This window comes from Protopterus annectens, chromosome 14.part0 (genome assembly GCF_019279795.1).
Source record: "Protopterus annectens isolate FY-2018-M chromosome 14.part0, PAN1.0, whole genome shotgun sequence".
In the NCBI taxonomy this organism is placed as follows: domain Eukaryota; kingdom Metazoa; phylum Chordata; order Ceratodontiformes; family Protopteridae; genus Protopterus; species Protopterus annectens.
The window spans coordinates 1,075,468,939-1,075,481,877 of record NC_056748.1 but is presented as its reverse complement, the minus strand read 5'-3'; positions in this window follow the sequence as shown (position 1 = coordinate 1,075,481,877).

Here is a 12,939-nt window from a genome sequence, read left to right as displayed (position 1 = left end):
TGTCCAGGAGTGTAACATATTAATTGTGGAAGAGTTATCTGAATTCAGCTGTTGATCTGGGGGCCACTAGGCCCCAAGAAGCCATTGGGTTATGCTGTGAGGTAAATTTCAGAGACTTTTAAACAACCTTTTTATGTGGGTTGTATATGCTGTGAGGTACATTTTGGAGATGTTTAAACACAGTTTCCATCTAATTATTGCCTGATTAATAATCTTGATTTCCAGCATCCTTTCAGCATTCCATAACTGATTAGGACTGCACTGTTGTAACTGTGGCAGAAATAACTGAAATAAGCTGAGTGAGGGTGTTGGGTCAGATAGGTTCCCAGATGCCAGGGAGATTCTGGATGTTCTCAGACACATTTAAAACTTTTTAAAGAATATGTCCATACAATGATAGCCTAAATCATTATTGTGATAGAACTTGCCTCCATACCCCCCCCCCAAAATGATAGTCAACATCTGTATACCCCCCCATGTTAGACTGGGATGAAAGTGAAGGCACAAATGGCCACACATATATTTCAAGCCACTGATGTTATACATACAAACATATAAATATATACATTATGTCTCCTCAACCCTACTCCCCAAAACAGCAAAAACTAGCCAGCATCTCTGTAACTGTTGATGTCAGATAAAACTGAAAAAAAACAAATAGGATGTAACATATTTCAATCTGCTGCAGTCAGGCATACATAAATGACATGCCTTCTTATTCTCCTGCAAAGATATGCACATCTATATACATATGATATTTGATTGTAAGAAAAGTGAGGAAAAATAATGATTGCGGTGATGATTCCAACTGGTTACTCCTATGCAAGCAATAGCAGCCCTCTGTGTACAAAAATAACGTTAAAGAAATGATTATTGCACTTCCTCCAGCCCAAAAGAAACTATAGGGCACCCCTCTGATATATGAAAAGACAATTAAAGAAATAACAAAATCCCCAGCCTACCACACAAACCACGGTAGCTCTCTGTGCACATCTCTGGGTAGGGCTGGTTTTAGACTTGGTATCATTCAGGGGAGAAGCCACTAAGTCTAAGTCAAAATCCACTTATACAGCCTTGGGGTAAGGGGGCCACCAGATCCCTGGAGCTCTGTAGGTCTGGATGTTCTGTTTTGCATTTTATACCATACCTTATTGAAAGATGACTATTTAAAACTGAGCAAATGACAAAAGGGTCAGTTACTTTCATTCAGACAACTGCTACATCCACAAAACAGATATAGTCACTTATGTGTACAAGACAGATGTCTGAATGCAGTAAAAGTTGATGGAATGTCATGTGTTCTACAAAAAAAAACAGTCACAGCACATTAAATTATTCCATGTTGCTTTACAAAAATCTCATTAATCCTAAAAATCCAGGATAGTGAGCAAGAAACAGCAAGCAGCTAATCGTTACATGGCTTCCTGTCAATACTGGAAAATTTGCACACAATCTGGGTATTTTGACTTATGTTCATTTATTCTGAGAACTACATTAGGAAGGGTAATTTCATTTTGAAAGTTTGATGTTTCATGCTTGTAGGATGACGTTGGTGATCAAAAAGAGGAGGAGGAGTGTGAGGGCAGCACCAAGGATCAAATGGTGGAAATTGAATAAGGGTAATTGTGAGGTGGAATTCAGGGATGAGTTAAGGCAGGCACTGGGTGGCAGTGAAGAGTTACCAAATGGCTGGGTAACTACAGTAGAGCTAGTAAGGGAGATTGCTAGAAAGGTGCTTGGTATCACATCTGGACAGGGGAAGGATGACAAGGAGACATGGTGGTGGAATGAGGAAGTACAGGAGAGTATACAGGCAAAGAGGTTGGCAAAGAAGAAGTGGGATTGTCAGAGAGATGAAGAAAGTAGACAGGAGTATAAGGAGATGAGGTGCATGGCAAAGAGAGAGGTGGTGAAGACTAAGGATAAGGCATATGAAGAGTTGTATGAAAGGTTGGACACTAAGGAGGGAGAAAAGGACCTGTACTAATTGGCTAGACAGAGGGACCGAGCTAGGAAAGATGTGCAGCAGGTAAAGGTGATAAAGGATAATGAGGGAAACATACAAGCGTGGAGAGTGTGTTGAGGAGATGGAAAGAGTACTCTGAGGGGTTGATGAATGAAGAGAATGAGAGCGAGAGAAGGTTGGATGATGTAGAGATAGTGAATCATGAAGTACAATGGATTAGCAAGGAGGAAGTAAGGATAGCTATGAAGAGAATGAAGAATGGAAAGGCTGTTGGCCCAGATGACATACCTGTGGAAGCATGGAGGTGTTTAGGTGAAATGGCAGTGGAGTTTTTAACCAGATTGTTTAATGAAATCTTAGAAAGTGAGAGGATGCCTGAGGAATGGAGAAAAAGTGTTTTGGTACCAATTTTTAAGAATAAGGGTGATGTGCAGAGCTGTAGTAACTACAGAGGGATTAAATTGATTAGTCACAGCATGAAGTTATGGGAAAGAGTAGTGGAAGCTAGGTTAAGAAGGGACATGATGATTAGTGATCAGCGGTATGGTTTCATGCTGGGAAAGAGCACTACAGATGGGATGTTTGCTCTAAGAGGGTTGATGGAGAAGTACAGAGAATGTCAGAAGGAGTTGCATTGTGTTTTTGTAGACTTGGAGAAAGCATATGACAGGGTGCATAGAGAGGAGTTGTGGTATTGTATGAGGAAGTCAGGAGTGTCAGAGAAGTATGTAAGAGTGGTACAGGATATGTACGAGGATAGTGTGACAGCAGTGAGATCTGCGGTGGGAGTGACGTATGTGTTTAAGGTGGAGGTGGGGTTACATCAAGGATTAGCTCTGAGCCCTTTCTTATTTGCAATGGTGATGGACAGGTTGACAGATGAGATCAGACAGGAGTCCCTATGGACTATGATGTTTGCAGATGACATTGTGATCTGTAGTGAGAGTAGGGAACAGGTGGAGGAGACCATAGAAAGATGGAGATATGCTCTAGAGAGAAGAGAATGAAGGTCAGCAGGACTAAGGCAGAATATAGGTGTGCGAATGAGAGGAAGGATAGAGGAATGGTGAGGATGCAAGGAGTAGAGGTGGCGAAGGTTACGGACCTTAGGGTTAGGGTGCGGGTTAAGTTAAGTGCATCGATGGCAATGTATGCTATATTTAGTGTAGGGTTAGAAGTAGGGTATTGTTAACTGTATGTGTGTGGATTATTTAGTTTGTTTGGGTATAGCTTTTTAAGGTAAGTGTGCAATAGTTATGGACCTTAGGCTTAGGGTGCGGGTTAAGTTAAGTGCATACATGGTGGTATATGCAAGATTTAGTGTACGGTTAGAAGTAGGGTTTAATTTAGGGTTAGAAGTAGGGTTTTGGTCAATGTATGTAAATGGTTTATTTAGTTTGTTTGTGTAGGTAGTATGTAGTGGGTGGTAAGGCGGGACAACTATGATGGTATGAGTTTTTGAATTTAACGGTTTAGGGTGTTTGGTGTATTTGCGGTTCGTGGAACAGGCACTGCGAAGGCACACATTCCTTACCATTTTGTCTGTACCTGCAGATGATCAGCTAGGAGATATACTTCCTTGCTTTTAAAACCCTCAAGATACGTTAACCTGCGGCATCAAGCTGTAGATCTGTCAACCATTTACTCACATTAGTGTTTAGTGTGTTCTGCGATTAGCACTGTTTAAATGCTTTTTATATTAGTGTTTTGCTAAAATAAGGGAATTAGCCTGTTTATTTTCACAACTTTTATTGTCTCATAACTGAGGGTTACTGTCTACAGTTATCTGCCATTGATTATACACTATGCAGGGTACTGGGTCAGGGTACTGGGTCTGGGAACTGAATTAGACTTGTTTCTCTTCTTTTTATGTCTCTTAGGCATTTTGTCCTGCAATTCTTGTATAAATTTTAGCCTGCATTAATTATAGCTGTGTATGTTAAACTGTTGGATGTTTCTATATGTGTGTGTCTGCATTGCATTTCCTTTAACACTCTTCTCTCTCTCTGTATTTTTACTTTATGCTAGACACTGTCCAGCCAGTATAAACCTCCCAGTCATTGTCTCCATCTGGTTTCCCAAGCTCTAGAGGATCTACCAGAGTTTAAAAACAGTGTCTACCCACTCATCCCAGAGCAGGAAAGAACCTATATCTCCCCTGTGCTGTTCTGACCCAAGCAGTCAAGAATAGGACAGCAATGTATGTGTAACCTGTGTCTCACCTCCTATAATTTTGTAACTATTTCCTGAATTTTGGTTATAGTGTGCACTCCCTGCCAGGACAACCAACAGCCATAGTCTACCACTATGTATCCCCTATAGCTATCAGCATCCTAGCCTCAAAGCTCTCTTTGCCATTCTTTTTATTCACTCCTCTCCACTACAGCTCTCATGTTTCTCCCCTCACTCTATCATAGGGATTAACCACTATCAGGCAGCATAGGACCGCCACTACCTAGCAGCCCTACTGTTTCTTAGAAACTAGGTTTTAACCAGGTACGTACCTGTATCTTATTCCACCTTTACCCATCCACATTCTTTCTGTTACTTTTTATTCATCTCAGCCTCTTCATCTCTGTTAAGTCCTTTACCTTCTTGTATACCCCACTTTGAACCTACCTTCCACTGTCTCTGATTGTTTTTCTCACTACCTGCCTGCTTCCTTTTCTTCTTGCTCTACCCACTCAGTTCGCCCTGTGGGCTCACTCCGCTCCCTAACCTGCCCCCAATTCTCACCCACCCCCAGTGCATCTAGCCTTATACCTCTCTAGCCACTCCCACTTCCCCATTATCCAATCCCATCCTTTAAGCCATTAAAGGAATTCCATCATACTATATCACACCTCTGACTTCATTAAATACCTTACCTGTTCACTTTCCATCTTCAACTTCTTCGGCACAATGCCTACTCCACCCATGTCAACTCACCTCAAACCCCTACTCCTGTTCTCAGTTCTTCCTATCCTTTCCCTTCCCTATATCCTAACTGCCTAAGAACATCTTAGCTACTTTAATTTCCACCAGCCCATTAAACAAACATCCCTACCAGCTTTGTCAGCCACCCTCGAACACATCAACATAACATCTACAACCAACTATCTCCTCCCTAAGTATCATAGAGTCATCTATTCTGCCTATAAACACTACCATGTCAAGAAAACACATAACATACTAAATCTTTCTCTAATTAACACAAATAAGCCATACCTACACCTCCTACTGGATGGTGACATTCATCCAAACCCTGGCCCTACCAGTAATAGGCCTGGTAACTCACTTAGACCTTCTCCCTCTTCCTTTCTCAACCCCTACAAATCCTCCTAACTCCCTCTTCATAGCTCACTTGAACATACGAAGTGTTAATAATAAAGTGACTCACCTTCATGCCCTACTGGATGAACATAACTTTGACATTCTATGCCTTACCGAAACAAGGTTAAAACCAACAACCCAAGACTGTGAAATCACCCCCACAGGATATAGTATTTTAAGAGTGGATCACCTTATCAAAAAAGGAGGGGGGGTGTAGCCTTAATATACAAAGCAGGGCTTCAATTTACACTACTGGATACTTACCCACCATCCAATACCAATACTGAAATTCTTATCACTAAGCTACAACTAAATACTTGTAAGGCCATCAACATTATATGTTCATATCTTCCTCCAGGTAATAACATCACCTCCAGAGAAAATATCCTTAGCTGGCTTTCCACAAGAAACCATTCTGCTAGGCAACTTTAATATAGACTGGAATACCTGAAATTCCAAGAACCTAACCAACCACATAAACCTACATGGCTTCGCCCAAACTATCATCTCACCCACTCGTATCCATAAACCTACCAACAAAGAAACCACCCTAGATTGGATTCTAATAAATACTCAGTCCCCAACATATACATCAGGCATCATGCCAGATGACATTAGTGATCACTCACTAACTTATATAATTCGACAAAAGAGTAATATTCCCTGCCTTTCAACTTATAGAACTACTCACACCAATAAACAGTTTAACCCTGAACACTTCCAAAATGAACAGAGAGTTTGCAACTGGTCACCCTTAAAACACCTCCAACTAGAGGAAGCAGTGGCATACTTCAACCTTAAAACACCTCCAACTAGAGGAAGCAGTGGAATACTTCAACCTTAAAGCAACACCAACTAGAGGGAGCAGTGACATACTTCAACCTTAAAACAGCTCCAACTAGAGGAAGCAGTGGAATACTTCAACCTTAAAACACCTCCAACTAGAGGAAGCAGTGGAATACTTCAACCTTAAAGCACCTCCAACTAGAGGAAGCAGTGACATACTTCAACCTTAAAACAGCTCCAACTAGAGGAAGCAGTGACATACTTCAACCTTAAAACAGCTCCAACTAGAGGAAGCAGTGGCATACTTCAACCTTAAAACACCTCCAACTAGAGGAAGCAGTGGTATACTTCAACCTTAAAACAGCTCCAACTAGAGGAAGCAGTGACATACTTCAACCTTAAAACACCTCCAACTAGAGGAAGCAGTGGCATACTTCAACCTTAAAACACCTCCAACTAGAGGAAGCAGTGGCATACTTCAACCTTAAAACACCTCCAACTAGAGGAAGCAGTGGCATACTTCAACCTTCAAACACCTCCAACTAGAGGAAGCAGTGACATACTTCAACCTTAAAACACCTCCAACTAGAGGAAGCAGCGGCATACTTCAACCTTAAAACAGCTCCAACTAGAGGAAGCAGTGACATACTTCAACCTTCAAACACCTCCAACTAGAGGAAGCAGTGACATACTTCAACCTTAAAATACCTCCAACTAGAGGAAGCAGTGGCATACTTCAACCTTAAAACACCTCCAACTAGAGGAAGCAGTGACATACTTCAACCTTAAAACACATCCAACTAGAGGAAGCAGTGGCATACTTCAACCTTAAAGCACTTCCAACTAGCGGAAGCAGTGGTATACTTCAACCTTCAAACACCTCCAACTAGAGGAAGCAGTGGCATACTTCAACCTTAAAGCACCTCCAACTAGAGGAAGCAGTGACATACTTCAACCTTAAAACACATCCAACTAGAGGAAGCAGTGGCATACTTCAACCTTAAAGCACTTCCAACTAGCGGAAGCAGTGGTATACTTCAACCTTCAAACACCTCCAACTAGAGGAAGCAGTGGTATACTTCAACCTTAAAACACCTCCAACTAGAGGAAGCAGTGGCATACTTCAACCTTAAAACACCTCCAACTAGAGGAAGCAGTGGCATACTTCAACCTTAAAACACCTCCAACTAGAGGAAGCAGTGGCATACTTCAACCTTCAAACACCTCCAACTAGAGGAAGCAGTGGCATACTTCAACCTTCAAACACCTCCAACTAGAGGAAGCAGTGGCATACTTCAACCTTAAAACACCTCCAACTAGAGGAAGCAGTGGCATACTTCAACCTTAAAACACCTCCAACTAGAGGAAGCAGTGGCATACTTCAACCTTAAAACACCTCCAACTAGAGGAAGCAGTGGCATACTTCAACCTTAAAACACCTCCAACTAGAGGAAGCAGTGGCATACTTCAACCTTAAAACACCTCCAACTAGAGGAAGCAGTGGCATACTTCAACCTTAAAACACCTCCAACTAGAGGAAGCAGTGGCATACTTCAACCTTGAAACACCTCCAACTAGAGGAAGCAGTGGCATACTTCAACCTTAAAACACCTCCAACTAGAGGAAGCAGTGGCATACTTCAACCTTAAAACACCTCCAACTAGAGGAAGCAGTGGCATACTTCAACCTTAAAGCACTTCCAACTAGCGGAAGCAGTGGCATACTTCAACCTTGAAACACCTCCAACTAGAGGAAGCAGTGGCATACTTCAACCTTAAAGCACTTCCAACTAGCGGAAGCAGTGGCATACTTCAACCTTCAAACACCTCCAACTAGAGGAAGCAGTGGCATACTTCAACCTTCAAACACCTCCAACTAGAGGAAGCAGTGACATACTTCAACCTTCAAACACCTCCAACTAGAGGAAGCAGTGGCATACTTCACCCTTAAAACACCTCCAACTAGAGGAAGCAGTGGCATACTTCACCCTTAAAACACCTCCAACTAGAGGAAGCAGTGGTATACTTCAGTTCTAAGTTCCTTGAAATCCTAGACTACCATGCCCCTTCTTGTACCTTTAGGAATAGCACCAAAACTGCACCATGGCTTACAAAGTTCCTTGAAATCCTAGACTACTATGCCCCTTCTTGTACCTGTAGGAGTAGCACCAAAAACTGCACCATGGCTTACAAAGGAAACTAAACAAAAATTTCTGCTAAGAAACAAACTTTGGGCCAAATGGCATACTTCTAAAGACCCATCTGATCATTTAAAATTTAAACAGCTTAGAAATTCTACTAAAGCATCGCTACTATTAGACAAAAAAAAAAACTACTACTTTCAACTTCAACAAACCAATCAACAAAGTCCACAGAAATTCTGGTCAGGTATCAATAGACTCCTTCATCCAGGCAACGCTAAGACACCAACCCCAGCTGGAAGAGACTCCCAAACAAATTGCTGATACCTTTAATATCTTCTTTACTGAAGCCATCCAGTAACTTGCTAACTCACTACCCCCTGTATCCTCTTATTTGCCCTCTTCGTCAACTAACTCACCACCTACCTTCCAACTCTAACCTGTGCTTACATCCCTCATCTGTACCCTCCTTCAAAAACTCAAACCCTCTACCCCCTCTACTGACCGCTTACCTGCTAAATATCTTCAAATAGCAGCTAAAGTTATTGCTTACCCTATCTCTATCCTAATAAATAAAACCATAACAGAAGGTACCATCCCATCCATCTGGAAAGTCTCAAATATAATACCCCTACACAAAGTCGGCAACTCAACTGAACTATCTAACTTTCGTCCAATTGCCCTACTCTCTCCCATAGCTAAAATCATGGAAAAATGCATCCACCGTCAACTATTAGACCACCTTCTCCAAAATAGCCTATTAGCTACCTCTCAGCATGGCTTTTGACCTTTCCATAGCACCACTACTGCCCTCCTATCATTTACTGACCACATTAACAAAAACCGTAACAATAACACCCTGTCCTCTGCTATCTTCAATGATCTTTCAAAAGCATTTGACATGGTTAACCATCAACTACTGTTGAATTTTCTTAAGTCCCTCTCACTTGATACTCAAGCACTACAGTGGTTCAAGTCCTACTTAGATAACAGGCAACAGGCAGTGCTTTGGGATAACACTCTATCGTCCCACCTTCCTGTCTCCCTTAGTGTACTCCAAGGTTCTATTTTGGGCCCTCTTCTATTCTCAATCTTTATAAAAGATCTATCTATTAGTATCCCCCAAGCTATATCCATTCAATACGCATACTCCTCCACATTAATATCCTCAGCTACAGGGGCTTCTGAACTGCAGTCCCTCACCCAAAATGCCTTTGAGCTAGTAGAAGAACTTTTTTACAGCATTGTCTCCTCCTTAACCTTAAAAAGACTAAACTACTGCTGTTTACTCCCACACAAAAGTCCACCCCATTTGCCTTCACTATTAAATCTAAAAATGGTACAGTTATATCTCCTGATACTACTACTAAACTCTTAGGAGTAACTATTGACCACAACCTTAAGTATGATACTCATGTCAACACCACATAAAATCAGTTAACCAAAAACTAGGCTCCCTGTATAAATTAACCCCTTCCTTACTCCCATTGCTAGAACTACTACTGCCTACACCCACCTTATCTCAACTCTCTTTTATGCCTCTCCTATATATACAAATCTGTCTAAAAGCAACCTTAACAAGCTGGTAATCTCCTACAATAATATTGCCAGAATTGCTACCAGCTCCCCTTTCAGAACCCACCATTGCCAAAATCTAAATCAACTGGGCTGGCTGGAACTGCATAATCAAATTGTATTTCACCAACTGATTATTATCAACCAGGTAACGCACCAATTCTCACAAGTTTAATCAGCCCATATAAAAATCTTACAAACCTCCGCTCGGCAAATAAACTACTGGTATCTAGAAAAAAAACAACAATAAAGCAGGAGATTCCCTTTTCTCTAACACTGTGGGTAAAACCTGGAACCTACTTCCTAGTGAACTCACATCTCTTTCTTCAACTGCACTATTCAAAAAGAAACTCAAAGTATACCTTACAACCCACTGGCTATGTCTCTGTACTAACCCTGACTAAGAATTTTTCTCCTCCTGGTATCCTAGGCTATAGCACCATTTACTAATCACTTTATAACCACTTTAAGACCCCTGCATTCTAAGTTGGATGTATTGTACCCAGGAAAAACTGTATGGACATATCTCTGTCTTATTTATGAGCTACTGCCCCTCAACTAATTTGCCCTATTCTGTTTATAACTAGTCTGTTCTCCTGTGCATTACTCATAACTTTGATTTGAGAATCCCCTACATTCTTCTGAATACTTTTTTTCTTCTTGCAGTGTTTGGTTTAGGAAAAAAAAAAAATTTTCATCCAAAGGATGGGGGGAATTCATCTTATTTGTTCTATTTTTACCTATCATGCATGCTAAAGTTACCATGTAACACCTGTTTTGTCTGACAAATAATCTGTAACTGTAGTTAAATGTTCTGTTTGTTAGTGTCTTTTATATGCAGCTTTTCTCCCCGTTTCTCTACTGAAAATGGACATATATCCAGTTAGACTAGCCCGGTCAACAAATGTAAAATAAATAAAATAAATAAATAAAAATATGTGTTGGGGTTTAGGTATTTGGGTAAGTAAACGTTCGTGCTTATAATATAGACCCTGACAATCACATCGCCACAGTAGTCAGGAAACCCTTCTACATGGCACACCTCATCACAAAAGGTTTCTCATCCAGGAAAAAGAGGTCATTGTTCCCCTCTACTCGTCACTCATTAGACCCATTATAGAGTACAATGCCCCTTTTGGTATGTACCTCACAAGACATCTACAACAACTGGAAAGGCCACAGAAATACCACACAAAGAGGATTACTGGCCTCAAACAGATGCCCTCATGACCGTCTCAAAAAACTCCAGCTTTACTCCGTCGCATATCGCCTACTCAGAGGCGATCTCTGCCTAACATACAAAGCTATGTCAAACCCAGAGCTGTTGGACATGCTCCACTTAAAGAAATCCCAATCCCTCTGAGCCACATGCTCTAGGGACCTAAACCTTCTCACCACAATAAACAGGACATGCTGGAGCAATAGATTACTGTTCCAGAGACTTCCCATACTCTGGAACAGACTACCTATCTATGTCAAACAAAGTTCCTCATTAGTACTCAAGAAAAATCTTGATGATTGGATGGGATATAAGATATTCACTCTGGGGATCACTTCTGTGGCTCTTCTCGATAGTGGCACAGGAAAATAATTTTCTTGGGTGGCGAAAGCAAGGGTACCTTTTTGGCTAGGCTTATATAGGCCCTAGGCCAATAGCCTAGTACCTACCTGTGAACCTATGAAAATGAACATGTTTCAGGTTCTCGCTATTTTGTATACATACCACACACACACACACACACACACACACACACACACACACACACACACACACACACACACACACACACACACACACACACACACACACACACACACACATACACACACACGCACGCACAAAAACCCACATACAGACATAGACATTCACTCATTCATATGCACACACACACACACACACACACACACACACACACACACACACACACACACACACACACACACATATATATATACTCATACACACAAGCGGACATACATGTACGCACTAACACACACACACACATTCAAACTTGCACACACAGACACACAGACGCACACACACACACACACACACACACACATGCATGCATGCACAAAAACCCACATAGACATACACATTCATTCATTCATATGCACACACACATATATATATATATATATATATATATATATATACTCACACACAAGCAGACATACATGTATGCACTAACACACACACACACACACACACACACACACACACACACACACACACACACACACATACACACACACACACACACACACACACACACCTGCAGTTTTGGTATTCGTGGATTGCGTTGAAATTATTTGTATTTTTTTCATTTATGTTATTTTGTTAACTGCATATAGCTAACTGAGCCGCCCAAGGCAGCTAAGGAATTCAAATCTGAGGGCTATTTATTTATTTATGAATGGTATATCAAGCAAATGCATTTCCTGAGATATGAGAGAAAAGTTGACTAGCCAGAGGAAATGATCACATCACAAGAATCCTAGGATGTTCAAGGCTATTAAGTCTTGTGACCATTTTCCTTGCTTTCTGCCATCCTGTATTTGTGCTACTGTTTAATTTGAAAAGATACAAGAGATTTTGTTTGGGTGTTTGTGTGACTGTTTAATTTGTAATGGTACAAGAGATCCTGACTTCAGGGCTTCTGTAAGCAAAAGTGTCATGCAAAGATCTCATGCAAATCGAAGGAGAGCATGCAGACTCCACACTGAGCACTGACAGCGAGAGAAGGAACCTGCACGTGCTTTCAAATTGCATTTCTCTTATTTTGAGATCTTGAATTAACTCGCAGGTTTTCTTTCCACTCTTCTCTGGTCACAGCCATTTCAGTATTTTGTTATCGTAAAATTAGTAAGCAGGAACAGGAAACACCACTTGTACAAACTCCTTTCTTATTTTCAAATCATCCTGCCAGTCGTGGAGAACAGAAGAGATAATGTTTTCTAAACATAATTAAATGCATTTATTATTATTCCAGCCTAATAGTCACATCTGATAGACTGCTCATTGCTCATATGATCTTGTTCCCATAAACAAAATTGTCCAGTATGAGTTAATTCACAAGGAATCCTACTGCAAGAAAGTTTCTTTAAATAGGAAACATTTCAGTAATGAATCACTCTACCAAATTTCTTAATTTACAAA